This window comes from Phodopus roborovskii, unplaced genomic scaffold (assembly GCF_943737965.1).
Source record: "Phodopus roborovskii unplaced genomic scaffold, PHOROB, whole genome shotgun sequence".
Lineage (NCBI taxonomy): Eukaryota > Metazoa > Chordata > Mammalia > Rodentia > Cricetidae > Phodopus > Phodopus roborovskii.
This window is the reverse complement of record NW_026126485.1, coordinates 21,185,875-21,207,817: the sequence shown is the minus strand read 5'-3', so window position 1 is coordinate 21,207,817 and position 21,943 is coordinate 21,185,875. Positions and strand designations below refer to the sequence as shown.

At 41.1% G+C, this 21,943-nt stretch overlaps 1 pseudogene; it reads left to right on the top strand.

Annotated features, from left to right (window-relative positions):
• The window catches only part of LOC127229943 (NEDD4-binding protein 1-like), a 46,798-nt pseudogene that overhangs the window by 8,852 nt on the left and 16,003 nt on the right, over positions 1–21,943 (top strand).

Genomic DNA, 21,943 nt, shown 5'->3' with positions numbered 1-21,943 from the left:
CTAAGTGAGACAAGCTATATTTGAACAGGTGATCAGATGCCTTTTGGGGGCCACTTAGACTAGTTCTTCCAACAGGTGAGTACACTTGGGCATCTTAGTGGGTCCAACAAATTCCCAAAGGGTAAATAAAAGACCTTTTTAAAGTTACAAGTGAACTTTCAGACAGGCAGGTAACTCATGAGCAAGGCCATAAATGTAGTTCAAAGAACTTTTGAGGATCTGAGGGCCTGGATGAAAAAAAGTATTGGAACTAGGTGTGGTGGCCCATGACTTTAATCCAGCAGTTCTCAACTTGGGTGTCCTGAACTATCCTTTTTATAAGGTCACCTAAGACCTTCAGAAACAAAGATGCCTACGTTACAATTAATAACAATAACAAAATTGGTTGTAAAGTAGCAACAAAAATAATTCTGTGGGGGTCACTGCAACATGAGGAACTGTATTAAAAGGTCGAAGCACTGCTCTAATCCCAGTTTAATCCCAGCACGCAGGAAACCAGAGGTTGGCAGATCACTTGAAGGCCAAACCTGGTCTACGTAGTGTATTCCAGGTCTACATAGTGAGACCGATCTGGTCTCAAACAAAACAACAAACTAAAAAAGAATGTTGCTAAGTTGGAGAAGAAATTGGATACTTTCATATCTCACAACAGAAAGAAATTGTACTCTTCAGGGCTATTCTTCTCCCAACTCAGAGAGTTATCTTGATTGGCAGAGCTCCACATTTCAAAATTAATTGATTAATTAATTTTCAAAACAGGGTGCCATGTATACAAGGATGACCTGGAATTTATGTAGCTAAGAATGACTTTGAACTTTTTTTTTCTTTTCTTTTCTTTTTTTTTTTTTTTCAGGGCAGGGCACATGCCTTTAATTCCAGGACTAGGGAGTAAAAGCAGGTTGATCTCTATGAGTTCAAGGCCAGTCTGGTCTACAAAACGAGTTCCAGGACAGCCTCCAAAGCTCCACAGAGAAACTTGTCTAGAAACACCAAAACAAACAAACAAAATTTCTTTTTAATTTTAATGAGCATTTGTGTGTGTGTGTGTGTGTGTGTGTGTGTGTGTGTGTGTGTGTGTGTGTGTATGAATGTACGTGTGTGTGCCTTTGGGCTTTTTGAGGTACCCACCACCAAGCTCCCAAATAAATCACACATGGAGGCTTATTATTACTCTAGGGAATGCCACATTTCCCCCTTTTTGTCTAAATAAAAAGTTTAACTTTAACCTAGTAAAACTATATACAACAAAATCAGTTATCAAATAAGAATTTACAATATTTTGTCCATTTGTAGTTAGCACATTTAAAGAAATGGCTTATCTATCTTAGTGAATTTAAAGTTTTATACCCAGCTTATTCTCTCTTGTAACTAAGGAAAATCAATTATAACTATCTAGTCTTTAACTCCATCATCAGAAGGATGTAATGTTGTTTGGGTTAACAAAAAGTGAATTTTAAAACAATTTTCAACATTTTAGAAATGACAGAGATATCTAATTGGACAGTCATCCAAAATTCCTTTGCAACTTTGGGGCATCCATCTTCAGCCCACAGGCCCATAGTATGTGGAAGACTTTTCAATGAAGCAGGAAATTTGAAGGACTGTCCCATCTGATTGGCAGTTTGTCAGTCACAGTCACTTTATTCGTGTTCTGTAGAATGTCTGCCAGGTTTTTTTTTTTTTTTGTTTGTTTGTTTTTTGTTTTTGCTTTTGTTTTAAGTAGAAATTTTGAAGGACTGCTCTGCCTTGTTTTGTCAAAGTTCAGTCTTTTTTTTGTGTGTCCTGCAGAAATGTCTGCACAACACTGTCATCAAACAAAGGCAAGAGCAGTTTCCTTTGCTCAGTGGCTAACCTTGCTACAATGAAAATAAACTCCATAAGCAGTTTCATCAGTTCCCATTATCTCTCTGTGGTAAATTGGAAATGCTAGAGCAGATGTGTCTCATTATCATGAAAAGCCCTAAATTACCAAAACATTTTAAATGCCATATTCTGTAGGTCTTTGAAAAGTTTGAAGATCATCTATCCAAAATACATCTCTATATGATCTGGAAAACATACCTAACATATCTACAAATTTGATTGCTATAAATGACTAACTACTGACGTGTGTGTGTGTGTGTGTGTGTGTGTGTGTGTGTGTTTTAATTGCCTTAAATAGTCTGTAATAATAGCTTTTAAAAATTAGAATTTTACCTTACTTTTTAATATGAACTGCCTAGGTACAATACCTTAAAGAATAGCAGAAACTTATACACAATATGTTGTAACAAAAATAACCTTAAATTGGTATCAATATACAAAATCCCTAAACAAGTAGAAACATATACATAACAGTGTGTTTTAACAAAAAGGACCTTATGTTTGTATCAATATTAAAAAGTGCTTCTTTAAACAGAGTAAAAATATGTATACAATGTAACAAAATTGACTTTGGAATTTGGTCTCATATACCAAATCCATGCCAAGGCAAAATAGCTGAGATTAATAGCTTTTTTAATCCTATATTCCCCCCAAATTATAGAAAACATCTATAACTCACAAAATAACTAAAGCCTCCCACACCATTTATTGAATGTGGGTAGCGTTCTCCAAACTGCTTCCTTGGAATGTGGGTGAAGGCATCTTTAGGGGTCCCAGAGAGAAAATTTGAGATAATGGTCAAGTCCTGGAAGACCAGTTATAAACTTTGTTGGTAGATATACCTGTCAATTTTTAGGTCTCCTTGATCAGACCAGATCCATACCACCCTGGAACAAATTCACACCTCTTTTCTCCTGTGGAAACAGAAGTAAAACCATTTCTTCACAAAGTATTTTTTATTTTCATTTGACTAATACAGTTTTTTACTTTTTTTAAAGTTAAGGCATTTTTAAAATATCTAGGCTGGCTAATTTCTAAGTCCCTTTTATTCTAGGTCTCTTAGAAGCTGTCCTTGCTTTTTAGCAATCATAAAATTTAAAATAACACAATAGCATATAGGATCCAGACTCCCTGTGTGTTTTCCATCATTACACGGTTCTTTTCTTTTACTTTTACTGTCTCTTTAAAGACTTTATTATTTTTAATTATTTATTTTTCTTTATAACTATTCATACCCTTTTTTTTCTTAAGCCTACGCACATTATGAAAGAAACTGTTTAGACTTCTTTCAGCCTTTTTGACAGCATGGGCAAACTTTAGACTGTTAAGCTATACCTGATCCTCTGTGTGTGCTCTCTTAGCTGGCTCTACCCACTCTCAGGTCAGCTTGTAAAAGCCAAGCCTAAAGCTTGCGTCCCAAGAGCCATCGCATAATCAAAGATAGCATTGAATCTCCAGTCTTCTTCTCTGCTTCCAGGTGTTGGGATTATAGGCATGCACCACTAGAGTCAGTTTTATGCTGCTGAAATGAAAACACACACACACACTTTTTTTTTTTTTGTCACTTAGCCACTCTTTCTTAATTAATGTTTTTTACATCATTGTTGCAGGGTGTTGGTTCATGTTTTCAAACCACCTATAGTTAGTAGTTAGACATTAATTGATTTATTCAGGTTTCTGTGCAGTGATGCATTTGGGTCAAATAATTTGGGTGTGTGGGGAGGCGTGTACTAGGTCTGTAGGATGATTAGCAGCATCTGTCTTCCAATTCTCTAGATGCCAGAGATGCAGGAGCATCTCCTCAAGCTGTAACAGCTAGGTATATCTTCCGATGTTCCAGATGCCTGGAGAATTATGCCTATTTGAGAATCACTGAATTTGATGTCTTAAGGCATTTCCTCTAGAAATGTGTGTCTATTAGACTTGTGATAAATGTTACAATTTAATAAGGCACTCCTGTATATAAAGCAGAGGTTAATATCCATACCTCGTTTTCTCAGATGATGTTTTTTAGACAAAAGTAGAGGAAGGAAAGGTTAAAGTTTGTAACAAAAGTAAGTGTTCATGTTAATGCAACTAGAGGTTTTGAACAAGACTCCCTCGAGCTTGAACATTAGTCCTGAATAGTTGCACTTTCCTGGGCCACCAGCTCACAAATGATGACACAAAGACTTATTAACTATGAAAGCTCAGTCTATATCTTAGGCTTGTTAAATTAACCCATTTCTATTAGTCTATATCTTGCCATGTGTCATTACTTCTCTTCCATCTTGCATCTTCTGTTTCCTCTCCATGTTTCCCAGCATTTCTTGCAAGCCCAGTTTCCTCCTCCTCTTCCTTTTTTCTCCCCAGAATTCCTGGCCTATACCTCCAGCGTAGCTATGGGCTGTTCAGCTTTTATTAACAATCCCAGCAATACATCTTCACACAGTGTATAAATATCCCACAGCAGGCCTGCCCATCAGATGCTTTCTAGAGTGTGCTTTACACCTCCTTATACTCAGAAAAGGGGTATATGTTATTGTATGGAGGACCTAATAAAATTGATGGGTAGAAAAAAGTTTGGTTTGTAGTTGATTACAGTGTATACATTGACTCTAAGCTACTGTTCATTAAAAGAGAACTTGGATCAAAGATGGGTTGGAGGAGAGTTGTCAGCTCCAATTCAGACCAAATTTGAGGCACTTTGGGGGTAAAATGTCTGCATGGAAATACTAAGGTTGAATAGTCTTGGTGGCTGAACAGTGTTGAGGCTAGAGGCAAAATTTGAGTTTATTACCAGGACAAATGAAAGTTAGATTGGCACTGGGGAAGCTAGGCGTGTAATTGGAGAGATAGCTACCTGGAGATAATTTTGAGAACTACCCTTTTTAAGGGCAATAGGAAACCATAGCAAAGGATTTGGGACATAGTCGGAGAGGAAGAGACACAATGTGGTACTCCTGGACAAACCTGGTTCTCCTCATATGAGGAGCAGTACACCATTCCTGGGAATCCAGAGAGGCTTTCTGGGGACGCTTGCTGGCAGAGGTAAGGTCCTAGTGGTACAGCAAGACCAGTTGTATTTCCACAGTCTGGGTCAGAAAGAGGCATATGTATAGGTTAAGACATTTCTGCTTTGCTGGAATGTACCTGATTTATCTGAAAATAATATCCATTTTCCATGCACATCCCAGAGCTGTGGTATGACTAAAAGCTCAGAGCATGGTTAATGATTTGATCATTTATTGTTCACTGGGAAAGAAGGAAAAGCCAACTTGGGTTACTGGAGAGCCTTTGTGGCAATGACTTAATATGGCTGCACCCATGTCAGGCTGTATCCATTCATAGCATGTACAAGCAACTGTGAAGAGGGAAGTACTTAACAAAAACAGATTGCTTGCAAGTGTCATGTTCTGTTACCCAAATTGGAATACTTTGGTTCAGTTGTCACGGTCTGCGTTCAAGAGATCTGCTTGAATAGGAACAGAACCCAGCTTTCTCAAGGGGTTGACTCTAAAATGGGGGCACAAGCTACTATTTTCATAGACTGTGAAGATAGAAGGACCAAGATGGGACCATACATTCACACATGGTAGTTAAGCTGAAGGAAACCATTAATGAAGGATCGAGAACCCCAGGAGGAGTAAAGAGGGACCTGGTGTGGGCTAGAGGGAGCTCAGAGGTTAAGAGCACTTGCTGTTCTTGCTGAGGACCTGAGTCTGGTTTCCAGCTTCCAAGTTAGGTGACTCACAGCTGCATTCCCTGTGAAGATCTGATTTCCTTTTCTCATCTTAGTAGGCACCTGTACACTCATTGTGAACTTACATAGAAATCTGGATGCATCGCGCGCACACTCACCCACCCACTACTTTGTTGTTGTTTTGAGACAGAGTCTATATGGCCATGTCTGTCCTGAAACTCACTGTGTAGACTAGGCTGGCCTCATATCACAAAGGGACCACCTGCCTCTGCCTCCCGAGTGTTGGGATTAAAGGTGTACACCACCACATACACTCCTTTCCTACTTTGTAAGAGTCTGGTGCCTGGGGAAAGGTGACCGGAGACGGATAATTCTTTTGTTTGTTTTTAATATTTATTTATTATTTTGCTTTGAAACAAGGATTTCATTCTGTAGCCCAGGCCAGACTTGTGATAAATGTAGTTGTCTTCCTGTCTCGAGCTGTGATTATATAAAAAAATCCACCAAACTTGGTATAACTATTTTTCTTTCTTTTCAGATGGGGTCTCGGTAAGCTGGGTCCAGCTGGTCTTGAACACAGTTCTCCTGCCTCAGGCTGTCGAGTAGCTGGGACACAGACATGCAGATTGTTCACACATTGGCCTACAGTCTCTGATATCATTTGTATATTTTCCACGAAGAGCAAAGAAGATGATAGTAAAAATAGTTGGGGTCTTGAAAACTTTGGGGATAAAAGAATGAAAGCTTGGAAAGCTTTAATTTTAGAGGCTGTCAAATTACAGAGATTGACAGTTGTTTTTTTTATTTTTTTATTTTTTTGTGTTTGTTTGTTTGTTTGTTTTTACACACACAGGAACATGTCAGGGTAGGTCCTGAGTATGACTTTGTTGTTGTTTTTTTCCCTCCCCAAGTGTTTGATAGTGAGAGAGGTGATGGAAAAGGTGAATGGGAAAGGTGGCAGAATGCATTCCTAACCTTGGCCTATTATTAATATAGACAAGAGATGGAGATATAATGTAGACCTGTTGGAAATTTGTAGATTATTGGTGCTGAGGAATTTGTGTTTTCTAAGACTACGAGTTATTTTTAATTTGGTGTATATGATTTTGGATTTGGCGTTAGTGCCTAAAAGTAGAAGTCTTACTGATTTTCCTATGAAAAGAACATTTTCTTCCCTTTTGTTTTGTTTTGAGACAGGGTAGTCAGCCCAAGCAGACTTGAAGTACTGGGTGACAAGTGTTTGCCACAGTGCTCAGCCCTGACATCTTCAGAGCTCCCTGCCTTCGTAGGGCTCCTACCTCAGTGATGGTTGGTAGACTTGAACTTTCTGTCTGTCTGTGTGGTGATGACTTTGGTAGCTAGTAGAGCTACTCAGTTCTCCACACTGGTGTTTGCTTCCCGGTTGCTTGCTCATCACTCAGTTTGATATGCTTGTAGGCTGTACTTTTCTCTATTTATAGTCAAAACCACCTAGCTATGTTTCCAAGAGGAGGTTGCAACAGGAACAGTGCTGTAGGAAAGCTTCCTGTGGCGCTTGGCCTGCTTGGTAGCTGCTTACCGTCTCTGGTTTGAGCTGCTTTTGAAACAGGCACAAGTTGCCAGGAACACTTCTCTTGGCTTGTGACAGGAGACTGGATGCTGATGTGTAGGCCCATGCTTGTGATCCCAGCATTCCAGAGACTGATGCAGAGGATTGCAAGTTTCAGGCCAGCCCAATCAACCTGGTAAGAAGACCCTGTCTCAAAGGGGGAATGTTACGCAGTGATAGTAACACCTGCCTAACATGCATGAGACCTTGGGAAGGAGGGAGGGAAATAACCATGGTTATTCACTGGTCTCAACATCTATGCCGTTTTACATTTTCTCTTGGTTGCATGATATTGAGAACATAAGTTAAAGTCATTTAAATGTAATAAAGTTAAGACAAAAAGTTTTTTTAACCTTTTTTGGTTGAAGAAAAATTTTTATACAATATATTCTGATTACTAGTTTCTTCCCAAGTTCTCCCAGATCCTCCCAAATCCATACCCTTTCTTGCTTCCTCTTATTAGAAAACAAATGGGCTCCTTTTGCATTGCTAGTCCCTGGCATATGCTAGGTGCTGTAGTAGCTGTGTGAGTAACTGGATGAACAAGTGAATGCATAAAGCAAGTTCTTCCATGCTTTGAGCAGAATTACACTTAATACAGTCTGGACCTTTTTTGCATGTTCCTCCAAATCCCTTTTTTCTGGCATATGTGATCATGGTGAGGGAATCTACCCTAAAGGCCCTGTCTTTATTTTTGTTTTACTTCATTTTTGTCTGTTGAGACAGGTTTCACTGTGTAGCTCTGGCTGGACTGAAACTCACTATTGTAGATCAGGCTGGCCTTGAACTCACAGAGTTCCTCTGCTTCTGCCTCCAGGCACTGGGACTAAAGGCACGATCATTATGCTGTATTCTAGTTTTTAAAATTGTATTAGAAATGAAAGTATAAAGCTTGTTTATGAATTCTTCTTATAGAAAATTTTTAATACTTTGATTTATGTGAATAAAGTATTTTTTGGAAACTTAAAATAACTAGAAAAGGCTGGGTATGTTGGCTGTTTCCCCTTTAACCCTGGCACTGGTCCCTGGAGCTGCAATTAAAGGTTTTTTTTTTGAGTTGCTCAACATAGATCCTCACGGTACTGCTGAGCTGCTCTCCAGTCTTCCTCTTCCTCTTCCTCCTCTAATTCCTCTTCCTTATTTATTTATTTATTTACTTATTTATTTTATTTGGTGTTTTGAGACCCAGTCTCACTCTCATCTCAGGCTGCATTGAACTTGGGGCAATCCTCCTGCCTCAGTCTTTCTTAGTGATGGGATTAGAGCCATAGGTACCATGCTTCACATCATATTATTAACTTACCAGCACTCTTAACTCTGATCTCTTTCCTTTTCTCTTCTTTTGACATCCTGATTTCAAGGTTCATAAATTGAGTATCACTTTGTATTTGTTAGAAAGTGCAAACTTTTTTCTGCTCTGAGGATCTATGGTGGCTCATTTTAATTGTTAGCTGGCCACTGTGTGGAATCTCTTGGGAGAGTCTCAGCCAGGGATAGCGCATCAGGGTGGCTCAGGGGCGTTGTCTCCATTTCATTTGTTGATGAGAGAAAGTCAAGCCTGAGGCCTGAGGTTCCATTGGGTGGGTTTAGGTCCTGGACGATAAAAAGAGAGAGCAGAACTGAGTACCCAAGCACATGCGTTCATTTCTGGTGCATGCGATGTGACAGCTGATAAAGGCCCTGCCTGCTACCTTGACTTTTCTGCTGTGAATGACTGTCAGCTATGATTGCACCAAAATAAACCCTTTCACCCAAGGGGTGCTTTTTATAAGGGTATTATCGCAGCCACAGAAATGAAACTAAAACAGGATTGAAACTAGGACTCCTACAATAATGCTCTACCCAGAACACTGTCTGAGTCTAGAAGTTGTCTTAAGAATTTCTGATGTATTGTCTTGGTCTCATAGCCAAGCCTTATATGTGTTTGTTTTTTTTTTTTTTTTTTTGGAAGCAGTTTCAAGTTCTGGTTCGGGTAGAATTTGTTCTTATGTGGGCTTTGTAGTGATCAATTAGAAAAAATAACCCTTTAAAGAAAGTATTTAGAAATTCCACCTCTCCTTCAGCTTGACTAATTGCCGCTGCTGGCAGCCTGCTGAAGAGATCTGATCAACTTTTCCTTATTCAAGTGGCTGTCATAGATTTCCTCATATACTTGATTTGGTGCAGGTGAACTGAGCCACACTCCTTGCCTGACAGCAGCTTTCACACACAAATAGATATATATATAAGGTGATTCTCTGTCCTGGGACTGCAGGGTAAGCATCTGATAGTGCTGCTAATACAGCTGTCAAACCTGGACACGGTGCCTAGGATAGCTACTGGGAAAGGTTTGGTAGACTTGAAGAGCAAATAGGAACAGATAAATTAAAGGAGACCCAAATTTAGAAGATTAACATGCCTTTGGTAGTGAGTTTCCTGTCTTACACCCCCTGTCCCGTCTCCTCTAGCTCCACCCCAGCCTCCATCACCATTTTGTTGGATTGCTTTTACATTTACTGGTTTGAGAGTGTGGGCATGCATACCACAGGGAACTGTAGAGGTCAGAGGACAGTTTGCAGGGGTCCAGTTCCTTGTCCCTACCATGTAGGTCCTAGAACTGAACTTAGACTTGCTGCACTGCCCTCCAATTTGTTGTGTTTGTTGGTTGAGGCAAAGTTTCACTCTTAGCCCAAATTGGCCTTGAACTCAAGACAGTTCTGTTTTTGCCTCTCTACTGTCTTTAATTTTCCATTATCGTCAGCCCATATATAACAGCTCAACTTGAAGAGGGACTGTAGGGCACACAATACTGAGAGGAGCCCATGGTTCTGACTGAGGGGCAGGAAGGGGACACCTGGTACTTGACGTTTACCAAATCTCCATCCTTTTTCTTTTCTCTATTTTCAGGCAGTCAGCTAGTTCTGTAGTGGTGGTGGCAACCATTTATAGACTGTAGACTTAGCCCCAATTTGCCATGTCACACCTGCTCCCAGATGCCTTAAGAAATGCTTTTAAGGGAAGCTGGGCTTGATGGTGCAGTGCCTTTAATCTCAGCACTGGGAAACAGAGGCAGGTAGATCTCTGTGCATTTGAGTCTAGCCTGGTCTACAAACAAGTTCCAGGACAGCCAGGCGCTGGAGCGAGATGCTGTCTCAGACAAACTAAAAACAAAAATAAAGGGCTTTAAACAACCATCCTGTTGCATGAACATTCCAAACCATAGGGCATTCGAACCACAGCTCATGACAGATCTGTTACCTGTCAAACATGCCAGCATTCTTAGGACTTAAGGCTCAGCAGGTAGTTAATATCTTAGAAGTCAAGGTTCTTTTCCATATCCTCAACATAAAGTTGCTTTCTGTTCCCCTACATACAGTATGTGTAAATGAGGCAGTCCACTTAAAATAACTGGGTGGCCTTAGACATGGGCACTTGTGCTGGATCTTAATCGTCATTTAGTCATAAAGTACTCAGTTCTCTGTAGAAATGAGAACATGTACCATCCAGACTGCTCATGGAAGAGAGGTCGCTTTAGATTTTCTTTGTCAAAGCATCATACAATTACTAATTTGAAAAAAGTTCAATAGTTTATATATAAATAATATGTATTGGTTATATGTCAATGAGAATAGACCTCTTAAATTTTTTTTTTTTTCCCTTTTGTGGACTAGAGAGATGACTCCCAGTGGTTAAGAGCACTGGCTGCTCTTTCAAAGGACCTTCCTGGGTTCAATTCCCAGCACCCACATGGCAGTTCACAACTGTCTTTAACTCCAGTTCCAGGGGATCTGACATCTTCACACCAATACACATAAAGCTAAATAAATTATTTTTTAAAAATGATTTTGTCTAAGCAGTTAGAATGATATTTCCCCCTGTTTTTATTTATTTATTTGAGATTTATTCCCCCTTTTGCAATATCAGAATATTTTGCCTGTATGTATATCTGTGTACATGTACATGCAGTGCCCATGAAGGCTAGAAGAGTCTTCTTGGAACTAAAGTTGCAGAGTGTTGTGAGCCACCGCGTGGATGCTGGGAATTGATGTGGGTCATCTCAAAGAGCAGCCAGTGCTCTTAATCTCTGAAATGCCTCTCCAGCCCCAAACATTTTAAAAAGCAGTATATGAAATTAGCTATGGGGGGGCACAAAACTTTAATAACTGCATTTTTTTTTTTTTTTAAATCAGGAGTTAGTTTAAGGGCAGTTGTATCACAGGGGACCTGTCTCACAAAGCAGATGGCTAATAATTTTAGTTCTTTTTCAAGCTTGAGTTGTGGGTCATGGTCACAAAGAATGTAAATAGTATGTCCTCCTCAGCTAGTCTTGTGATGGAGAAATGAGTGTTTTATGAATGGCTGCTCTTCAAGGCTCTCGCCGGTGGAACCCTGGCTGACCTGTAACTCATAGCGAGCTCCTGCCTCAATCTCACGGCAAGTTAGATTAAAATTGGTGCCATCATGCACAGTAAGAACCTTTGCGGGAGAATTTCTATCAAAGGATCATTTAAGAGTAAAATAGAGCATTCTCAGTTAAAGAAAGTAAGGGAAACCATTGCAAACAGTTATTGCATAACAATTGCTTAAGTTGAAGGCTGGAGACATGGGTCAGCAGGTAAGGTATGACTCAAGTCCAACACCGGTGACTCCAGCTCCAGGGGATCAGATACCCCTGACCTCTGTAGACACCTACACTTAGGTGTACATCCCTCCTACCCCATAATTAAAAATGACAAAAAATAATTTTTTACAAGTTCCTGAAGTTCTAAATTACTAAAGTTTACATGGAAGTAGTAAATTCCTGAGTAAATGCAATTGATTACTTTCTCCTTTGTGATGTTTTGTTTGTTGTGTAAAGTGTCATAGTGTAGCCTAGAACTTAGACTTCTCTGTTTTAGCCTTTTCAGTGCTAGGATTATAGACTAGGATTATACTACCACACTTTGAGTTTGATTGCTAAACACAAAAAGTATGCATTGTATGCTGCCTTTTTAATGCATGTACTTGGAATGTGAGGCAGCTGCTATTGTAAAGAGTGGGAAAAGAAAGGATGAAAGAATAAATGAACTTGTCTGGGAATGTAGGCCTATGGTAGAGCACTTGTCTAATGCATACAAGTTTCACACTTTGGATTGCCAGCATAGGAAGAAAACAAAGCATGGGCCTTTACCCTGGTATGTTAAAATCATACACGTGGGGGATGGAAAGGTTGCTCAGTGGATAAAGCACTAGTTACAGAAGTTTGGGACCATGAGGGCAGGTTTGGAGACCTCATCTGCAACCCTAGCACCCAAGAGGCAGACAGGGTTCATGCTTTGTAGCCTTGCTGTCCTTGAACTGGTATCTGTCCCCCACCTATCCCTCCTAAATGCTAAGGTTAAGGTAGGTTACAGGTTTGAGTTGCCATACCCATTTTTTTGTTGTTTTCCGATATGTGCATTTATGTCATACATTTCCTTCAAGCTAGGGCATGACTGTCTGCCCATAACCCCAGCACAGGGGAGGCAGAGGTGCAAGAATCACAGAGTTCAAGGCTCACTTGGTGATCCACATAGTGAGTTCTAGGTCAGTCAGGGTTGTATTGAGACTGTTGGAAAAGCAATAAAAGTATAAACAAACATTGGTGCTGCTTCAGTTGTGTGGGATATCTCGTATTATTTTCACTTAGTTCAGTGTACTCCTGAAAGCAGTTCCCTAGAGGAGGTGTGGTGCAGCTCCTCAGAACAACACTTACCCTCATGACCAAGGCCTTGGCTTCAACAATCCTCAGCACTGTAAAGAGAGAGCTCAGGTGGGGAAGATCCGCACTTTTCCAAAGAAAGGAACAGAAACAGGAGAATTCTACTGACCTGTGAGTTACTTAGAAGTGTGCTGTTTAGTTTCTAACTTCCCAATCATTTGGAAATTTTTCTTATCTGTAACTGATTTATTTGATTCATTTGTGGTCAGATCATTCTACATAATTTCAGTTCTTTAAATTTGTTGAGATTTGTTTCATGGTCAGCATAAGGTTTATCTTGATGGTTCTGTGGGTTCTTTAGAAGAACATATTTTGGCTGTTGGGTGGAGTATTCTATAAAGACAACCAGTAACATGGTAGTGTGCTAGGCGGTGGCTGGAAGCCACCATGTGTGGTCTTTACGGTGTTTTGCTTTGTTTGTTTGAGACAGGTCTCCCTCTATAGCCAACGCTGACCTGAAACAACAGTCTTGCTTTGGCTGTCCCTTCTTTTACAGTTGCTAGTATGAGCCACCACTTCCAGATGCAGTAGTTTTAACAGCATCGTGCTGAGTGAAAAAGTTAACATCACTACACTCTGCTCATGCTTATTGGAGCACCATGTCCACAACTAAGCCATGGAACCAGCCTAGATGCCCATCAACAGAAGATGAATGGATAGAGGAAAGGTGGTGCATCTACCCAATGAAGTTTTATTCAACCTTAAGATATAAAAGTAAGCCAGGCATTGGTGGTGCACACCTTTAATCCCAGCACTTGGGAGGCAGAGGCAGCAGAATCCCGAGTTCAAGACCAGTCTGGTCTATAAGAGCTAGTTCCAGGACAGGCTCCAAAGCTACACACAGAAACTCCTGCCTTGGGAAGGAGGAGGAAAAAAAAAGATACGAAAGGCAAGCAGAAAAGTCCTAGGACTGTGGGGTGGGAGGAGAGTAAGGGACTTAAGGGGAGCTGTGTGGGAGAGAAAGGCAATATTATATTCTCACGTAGAACCTTGATTTAAATGTGAAAGCATGATAGAGTAACAGTCTCACAGTGTGCTCAAGTCTTTTTAAGTCCCCCTAACCCTCTATGACTGCACTATTCTTACCTCTGCTGTTGAAGAACCTGGGCTTTGCTTGCATAATTTGAGCAAGACTACACCAGTAGTATTTCTGCAATTGGAGACCAACACATTCCAGAGCTAAAGTTGGTGGGTGTATTAACAAAATGTGTTTCAGAGAGAGAGAGAAGAGAGAGAATTGCTTGACTCATTTTTTTTAAATTCCAATAGCAGCCCACTTGCTAAATAAACTAGTTCCCTAAGTTTTTTTTTTTTTTTCTATTATTTATTCTTTGAGAGACAGAGAGAGAGAGGAAGGAGGGAGGAGGAAGTAGAGAGAGTATGTGTGTGTGTGGCCGCAGCATGTGTAGAGGTCAGAGAGTTGATTCATTCCTCCTACCGTGTGGGTTCCACAGGTCATTGTCACACTTAGCAGCAAGTTCATTCACTGCTGATCCATCTCTAGTGCCTTTTCTTAACCTTATCAAAGCCTTCTTCAGTAGCAGCCAATAGAAGTCCTATTAGTATTCTCTGGATTATGCTTGAGTCTTTTTTGTTTCTAAATGTCTTCAAGAAACCTGGAAGGCCGATGATCATGTTTGTTGAATCCGCAAACCAAAGGTTGTGCCTTTGTTCTCTCATAATTAACTATATGATTATCTCATCTCGGGAATATGTCCCCATTGTGAGAAAAGACTGGGTGCAAGGAGATGTTTTTTAGATGTAAATGAATCTAGCATTGGGATTATCCACTGTGTAGGCAGGCAAGCCCCTAAGATCACAGAAGAAGACACAGTGAAAAGGTTATGCATTCTCACTTTGTAGAGTTTCAATTCCTCTTAAAGATGATTAAATAGCGTTTAGAGTGAAACAAAACAAACAGCCCCCATACACAAAAGTCCAAAGATGTAATTCTTTATTTTTTCTTGAAGTCAAGGAATTTTACTCCAAATTATAAATATGTTTCATGATTTAAAAAAAAAAAAATCAGCCTAGCTGTTACAGGTTTATGTACTAAGGAATCTGGAAATTGGTCTGATTTTTGTCTTCTTTTTACAGGAATATATCAAAGGGATCTGTGAGGCCTGAACTGGAAGAAAGAGAGTGCTACCCCAAGGCCATGCACTGCACTTTTTGTCGGGGCACAGAGCCTATTTTTAAAGAGCCTAATTCAGGATACTTGTGCTGACCTCTGCATTTTAGACCTGGGGCTTCTTGGCATCAGAGGAAGCGCTGAGGCTGTGGTCATGGCCAGGAGTCATATTCAGCAGTTTGTGAAGCTCTTTGAGAATAATGAGAGAATCTGCCCAGCAGTCAGAAAGAGTCGGAAATCAAGCGGGAATTCAGACAGTTTGTTGAAGCTCATGCAGACAATTATACAATGGATTTGTTGATTTTGCCTACTTCCTTGAAGAAAGAACTACTGAGTCTCACCCAAGGTGAAGGGAATCTGTTTGAAACAGGAGATGATGATGTCATTAAAATTGGAGATGTGCAGCCATCCAGAGTTGACACAGAATGCTGCCACAGGACCTAGTATTGCTAGAGAGAGAAATTGTTTTACAGGAAGATTCCAGAAATAAAGCCAGGACCCCTGTTTCTGAGCTTACAAAGCAAATGGTATGCAGTCTTTTCTAGCTCGGCAGATGTGCTCTTTGTTCCAGTAAATGGTCTAAGTCCAGATGAAGATGCACTTTCCAAAGACAGAGTTTGTCACAAGAGGAGGTCTTCTTGATACAGAAGAAAGGCATACCAAGAAGCAATTTTCTTTGGAGAATGTTCCAGAGGGAGAGCTTATAGCATGATGGTAAGGCTTCTCGGCTGGAAATGAAGTCATTGACCTATCTGATGATGCTTCTAACTCTACAAACCTGAGCCCCGATGGGAAAGACACTACAGAAGAAATGGAATACAACATCCTTGTGAACTTCTCTTTAAAACCATGGGTTATTCCCAAGAGATTGTTGAAAAGGTCATTAGGGAGTATGGGCCTTCTACCAGAACCATTATTGCTCTTGGAGGAAATTGAAAAAGAGAACAAAAGGCTCCAAGAGGACATAGGCACTTCCACCTAGCACCATGTATCCAGATGCTGCTCATAGTCGAAGTGCGGGTGTTGGGAGACAGCACAAATGAGCTCACGACAGATTCTACCTGAAAGAAAACACAGAGTCACACAGAGCAAAATATGAGTGGAAAAGTTTTCCCAGTTACCGTTCAAAGACTCTAAACCATGTACCTCAAATTGCAGAATTAATTCTTTCAGAACAGTGCCAGTAGGACAGAAACATGAAATGTGGGGCTCACCCCAGAACTACGGTTGTAATGTAGGCCTTGAGACCGACAGCCCTCTCACCCTCTGTAGCCCCTTCCAGTCCTAAAGAAGTCAGCTTTATTTCAAGGGGGCCTGCAGGTCACCAGCAGAGAAGCCCAGCTTTTTCCTGAAAAATGGCTTTCAACAGCAAGCGGAACCCTCACTTCCAAATAATATGAAGCCTGCCTGTGAGGAGACGTTCTGCCTGTTGTAACTCTCCTCAGCCTTAAGCCAAATTATCCCCCCCTTTCTCCGCCGATGCCGCTGCCCCAGCCCCAGCTGTTACCTTCAGTTACTGATACCGGTTGGCAGGATCCTCTGATCATATTGATTCCTCAGTTACAGGGGTTCAAAGATTTCGAGATACCCCTGAAAATACCATACAAGCTGGAATTAAAAAATGAACCAGGGAGTGCAGATTTGAAGCATATTGTTATAGATGGGAGTAATGTTCAATTTACGTAAGTTCACTCTGCAAATTATTCTTGCCTAGTTCTCTAAGCAATGTCTGGAGTGGGTATGGGTGTGTGTGTGGGTGTGTGGGCAGGCAAGCATTTGTGTATGTGTAGACTGGTTGGAAAGGTTTTTGCATTTGATCTTCTAGAGTTCTGAGCTTTGGCTTCACCCTGTTCCTGTTGGCAGATGGTACACTGAGATTATATTTTCCCATCTCCACCTTTGCTCTGACACAAAGGGTACAGCTGTAAATGAATCTGTGTCATCGTTAGATTCCCAGTACAAAAAGTGCAGCTGTGGCTTGCTGCTGCCTCTAGTTTGTGAGATACTTTTTGTAGCCCAGGCTCAGCTACTAATTTGTAGTACTTCTTGCCTCAGCTTCCCCAAGAAAAATCTTTAAAAAAAAAAAAAAAAAAATAAAAAGTATGTGTGTGTGTGTGTGTGTGTGTGTGTGTGGTTTTGTGTCATTTTCTCTGTGTAGCCTTGGCAGTGTAGACCAAGCTTGCCTCGAACTGCCAGAGATCAAATTGCCTCTGCCTCCTGAGTGCTGACATTTGTTTTCACTTTTAATTGAGTGTTTATGTGTGTCTGAGAGTCAGTTTGTATACATGAATGCAGTACCCGAGGGAGCCAGAAAAGCATGTCAGTTCTCCTGGAGCTGGAGTTCCAGGTGGATTTGAGTTACCTGATATGGGTGCTTAAAACTGAATTCAAGCCTTTCTTAACTGCTGAGCCATCATTCCCAGCTCCCTTAGACACTAAATCATAAGAATAACACTCTGTTGTTGAATGTCTGTATGACCTCTTTCTAGGAATTCTAAAAGGTCAACTCATGTCTTGAAGTTTTAGGAATGCCTTCTCTTTCCAGAACTAATGTTTGGACAGGGCCTTATATGAGTGAGGCTAACACTCCGCCCTGTATTGTCCCCAGTACTCTTTTTAGTTTTCATTTTGATAGTCTTTCTAAGTTGCCCAGGCTGGCTGGCTAGGCTATATTCAGGCATGAAAATTGGTACTGGCGCATATGTTTATTTTATTTTAAGTGTGTATGGGAGTTTTGCCTACATGTTGTGTGTCTTCCACATATATGCCTGGTGTCCATGGAGGCCAGAAGAGGATATTGGATCCCCTGAGATAGAGTTACAGTTGGGGGTAAGCCACTGTGTGGGTTCTGGGAACTGAACCCAAGTCCTCTGCAAGAATAGCAAGCTCTCTTAACTGCTAAGCCATCTTTCCAACCACTTAACATTTGTTGTTTTCTTTTTTTTAATGTATATGCATGTATGTTTATGTGAGTGTACCCCACGTGTTTGTGGGTATCTGAAGAAGCCAGACAAGTGCATTGAACTCTCTGGAACCAGAGTTACAGGCAGTTGTGATCCTCCCTCTGTTGGATGTGGGGAACTGAACTCAGCTTTTACTTAATCATTTATTCTGCTTTTTTTTTTTTCTATTAAAATTTACAAAGAAGTATAACAAGAAGCTGTGGTGACACTCTATGGGTTTACTTACTCATCCTCAACGATTGCTAGTTCATGACCAGTCTTGTTCCATCTGCACGCTTAACTACCACTTTAAACCCACTTTTCCGTGATTGGACTTTTCTTTGTTTTATTCTGTTGATTTTCCCTGTGGTATCGGGGTGGAGGCTCTTCAGAGTGTTGGGCAAGTGCTCTGCTGCTGAGCTCCCTCTAGCCCTTTGTGTACTTGAAAGGAAATCTCAGATACATTCCAATGTTTCTGAGAGTATTACTGCTCAGAGGAAGGAAGGGACTTTGTTGGCAACTGCCTTCCTCGTGGTGGTGTGGCGAGGACTCTGGCTCAGTTCCTCTCTCTCTTCCTTGTTTCCTCTCCCTTCCTTCCTCTCACCCACCCTTCCTCCCTCCTTCCCTTCCTCCCTCTGTCCCTCCTCTCTCCTTCTTCCCTCCTGTGTGGTGTTGTGTGTCTGGCTTTTTCTTGATGAACTCTGGGACCTACTTGTCCTTGGCTACACTGAGCAGCTGTAGAGCTCACTGCTGATGGGAGCAAAGCCACACACCTCTTAGGTCATGTCCCATATGAATTTGGTGTGCTTGGTAAGATGTCTCCAGCAGCAACTGTGCCTAGTTTGCCCATGTTAAAATCCTCAGCCATGGGGTAGCACAGAACCATGGCTGCTGACTGCAGGCGTGGAAGTCAGGAGCACTTTGGGCTTCTCTGGGACCTTAAGCTTGCTTGCTGTTCTCCAGCTCACCCTTTAAGTCTGCCCTGACAGCTTTTGGTGTATATCTTTTGTTTTGGAATAGGGCCTCGCCATTAGCCCTTGTCTAGGATTTGCTGTGAAGAGCAGGCTGCCCTTAAACTCACAAAAGGTCCAGTCTGCCTCCTAAGTGCTGAGATTATAGACATGCGCCTCCACAGCTGGCCAGTTTGTTTTGAGGCATGGCCTTACTATGTAGCCCTTGTTGGCCTGCTATGTCAACTAGGCAGGTTCCAAAGTCATGAAGATCCTCCTCTCTGTATCTTCATACAAGTGCAGGGCTTTAAAGGTGTGTGCTACCATGCTTGGCAGTGCAGATTTTTATAAGTGTAAGCATCATTTTGCTTTTCTTTTTTAAAAAATAAATTATTGATTATATGTTTACATTTTGCTGTTAAAATTGAAAAAAAAAAGAAGTGCCACCATTTTACATATTACAGATTTGGCAATTTGGGCTGGGGCTGGCTGCTTACCTAGCATTCATGAAGGCCAGGGTTTTACTCCATGCACTATATAAACAGGGCTTGGTAGCCCCTTCCTGAATTCCAGCCCTGGGAAGGTCAAGGCAGGAGGATCAAAGGTTGAACAGTGTAAAGGCAGGCAGTAAAACTATTGTGGCTGTATCCTCATTTCCAGGCAGTTCTGCCTGTTATCATCTTACTTTGGCTTTTGGCAGCTCTGTTAGGGAAATCCAGCAAATGCCCCACGGCTACATAGATTTATCTAAGTAAAACTGTAAGAGCCGTTCAGGTACCTGTAGTCCAAGACTGGCTCCAGTTCCCTCCTTGTTAGTTCCTAAACTAAGTGATAACAGCATTTAAGTAGTAATTTTGAGGAATGCTAATTTTACAAGAAAACCTTTCTATATGTGAAAAGATTTCTCAATTTGACATTCAAGTAATAAGAACATGGATGAACCAAGGCTGAGCATGATAGTGTTTGTCTGCGCATGCTGTATGTTCATGTGTGTATGTGTGTTCGTATGGAGAACAGAGGTTAATATTGGATGCCTTCCTCTATTGCTTTCGACCTTGGGTTTTTGTTTGTTTTAGCTTTGTTTTGGTTTGTGTTGTGTTTGTTAGGGTCTTTCACTGAACCTGGAGCTCACCAGCTTGGCTAGATTAGCTGGCTAGGGGAGCACCAGGATTCTTCCCTATCTCTTCGCTAGTACAAGTGTGTGCCACCACCTTCACTTTTTACATGGGATCTGGGGATCTGAGACATCTGTTCAACTAAGTCCTCATGCACTTTACCAACTGATCCATCCACTCTTGATGTGGTAACTAGTATCCTTTATGTTTTTGGTTGTGAGCCCAGCCTTTAACTGCCAAGCCATCTCTCCAGCCCACTAGTATCTCTCACAGTGGTCATTATTAGAATGTACAGTGGTGCTGTTTGAACATGGCAGGATATGATACATATCTGATCCTTTCCACTTTGCCCATAGTGTACCTTCCCAGACACGTAACAGCCCAAGACATTAACACATATTTCCTGACACTCTTGGACATAGTGTGGTTGCTTTGAGAAAAAACAGTAACTATCACTTAAAGTGAATATGCAAGATTTTAGTAGTATGTACTTTTAATTGTTTTCTTTTATTGTGTATTTTTGTCTGGATATATATATATATATATATATATATATATATATATATATATTATGAATGAATGACAAACAGCTGTGAACCCCTTGGGTTCTGGGAACTGAACTTGGTTAAGAACAGCAAACACTCTTAACTGCTGAGACAAATTATTATTATCCTTATTATTTTAAACATTATTTTTATTTGTGTATGGGTAGGGATATAGGGAGGTTGTGCACATGCATTCTGGTGCCTGTCGAGGTCAGAAGAGTGTGTTGGACCCCTGGAGCTGTGGTTGTAGATGGTTGTGAATTGCCTGACCATGGTGCTGGTAGCTGAACCCCAGCCTTCTGGAAGAGCAGTTAGTGCTTCTAACCACTGAGCCAGCTCTCCAGCCCACTCACTAGTTTTGAAAACTGATTATTTCTGGAGGATTTGACTTTTCTTTAAATGTACTAATGTTTGTGTTTAAGAACAACACTTTAAAAAGGGATGTACTTAATTAGATGTAGATTCACCCGCATGTTAGTGTCTTAGTTAGGGTTGCTATTGCTATGAAGAGACATCATGTTGTGACCATGGCAACTCATAAAAGAAAACTTGTAATTGGGGCTAGCCTACAGTTCAGAGGTTTAGTCCATTATTATCATGCAGGCAGACATGGTGCTGGAGGAGTTCTACATCTTGATCCATAGGAAGCATGAAGAGAAACTAACTTGAGCTTCTGGGATCTCAAAGCCCATTCCCCTAGTCACACACCTACTCCAAGGCAACAAGTGCCACTCCCTGTGGACCTACGGGGCCATTTTTATTCAGTCACAGTAGCTCTGAATTGGCAAGCCCTGTGGGTTGTACAGCACCAGGGACTGGGTCCTCTGAGGACTCGCCTCAGAAAGTCCCAAGGGTGGGGAGGAATGACTCCTGCACAGGCCATCTGTTTCACTCCATCTTGAGTGAGTTCGGGTAGACTGTTCCACTGAACTACCCTCAACTATGGCTCTGGAAGAAGTGGCAGGCTTCCATAAAGAACTGCTGAGTAAAAGGCTAGGACTTTTCACTGGCTTTTTACCACCCCCTGCAACTCCATGACACCATTGCCATTCTGATCACCAATCTGGATTATATCTTAACTGAAACCAAATATTTCCTAAGTTTTTTGGCAGTAAGAATTGAACTTTGGTTCTCAGACATACGAAGCTGAGCTTCATTCTCAACAGTACGTCATCATCATTATATTTTGTAATTCAATCTTCATACTAGTTTCTTGGAGCAAGAACTGGGTATAACTTACATGACATGAAATGACATGAACCTTACCCAGAGTCACACCTAGACTTGGGACTGCCTATATCTCTCACAGAAGTTGAACTTGCAATGTTCAGACCTTGTTGTCATTGGACACATTAGTGCTTCTGAGTGACTCTCACCTACATGGCACAGCTGAGTGCTATGGTAGTTT